This window comes from Macrobrachium rosenbergii, chromosome 48 (assembly GCF_040412425.1).
Source record: "Macrobrachium rosenbergii isolate ZJJX-2024 chromosome 48, ASM4041242v1, whole genome shotgun sequence".
Lineage (NCBI taxonomy): Eukaryota > Metazoa > Arthropoda > Malacostraca > Decapoda > Palaemonidae > Macrobrachium > Macrobrachium rosenbergii.
In genome coordinates, this window is record NC_089788.1 from 29,890,681 (window position 1) to 29,891,752 (window position 1,072).

Below are 1,072 nucleotides of genomic sequence, written 5' to 3' on the forward strand. Positions count from 1 at the left end.
TGCTTATAGTGCGGTGTGGCCCAAGAAATCACTGATCGTCTAGACGAGCATTGTACTGCAAGAAAAATAACAGGCCTCCTTTCCATTCAACGAGACCCACGACATCACTGATCGCGTAAACGGGCGGTGTACTGCAATAAATAGAGAGGCAGAGTCAGGACTTTGGGAAGCCATTATAATGGGAAGGTGACAAGAGAGGGTTTAGTAACATGGGGAAATAGGGATAAAAAAAAAAAAAATAAGGTGAAAACAAGACAAGTGAGATGAATGGGGGTGAGTTTCTATGATAATACTGAGAAATTAAATAATCATAAAGGTCGTCTAATTGCTTAATAACAGTTTTCCGACGGACGCCAAAAGGCATGTAAATTGCTTACAAATAAATCCAGATCAGAGAGAGAGAGAGAGAGAGAGAGAGAGAGAGAGAGAGAGAGAGAGAGAGAGAGAGAGAGAGAGAGAGAGAGAGAGAGATAACCATAAACAAGAAAACTAAATTTATGACTCCCGTGATATTTTATCTCATGCACGCTTTCCACGACTGATTTTGCTTATCAGCATTTAAAATGATAAATTCCGCATCGATGGCAACAGTGATTCAATTTTAATCTGTTACCAAAGTGATTATACTGATAAATATAAAAAATTTACCTGTAATCAGCATCGATAAATTATATATATATATATATATATATATATATATATATATATATATATATATATATATATATATATATATATATATATATATATATATATATATATATATATATATATATATATATATATATATATATATATATATATATATATACAGTATACTCCTTATTTTTTGATTAATTAAAACTTTTATCAAACATGGTAAAAACCTAGATAATATAACTTATTAGATGGTGATAATAAATGTCGACCACTTTCTATCGGCCAGTCTTGAGGCAAATATTAGATGACTGTGGATTTTGTGGCCCTATCTCAAAACTCTCCATGCGATCTTCATATATATGTATTCATTTAAAGAGGGAAGTAATTGGTATATACATATATATATATATATATATATATATATATATATATA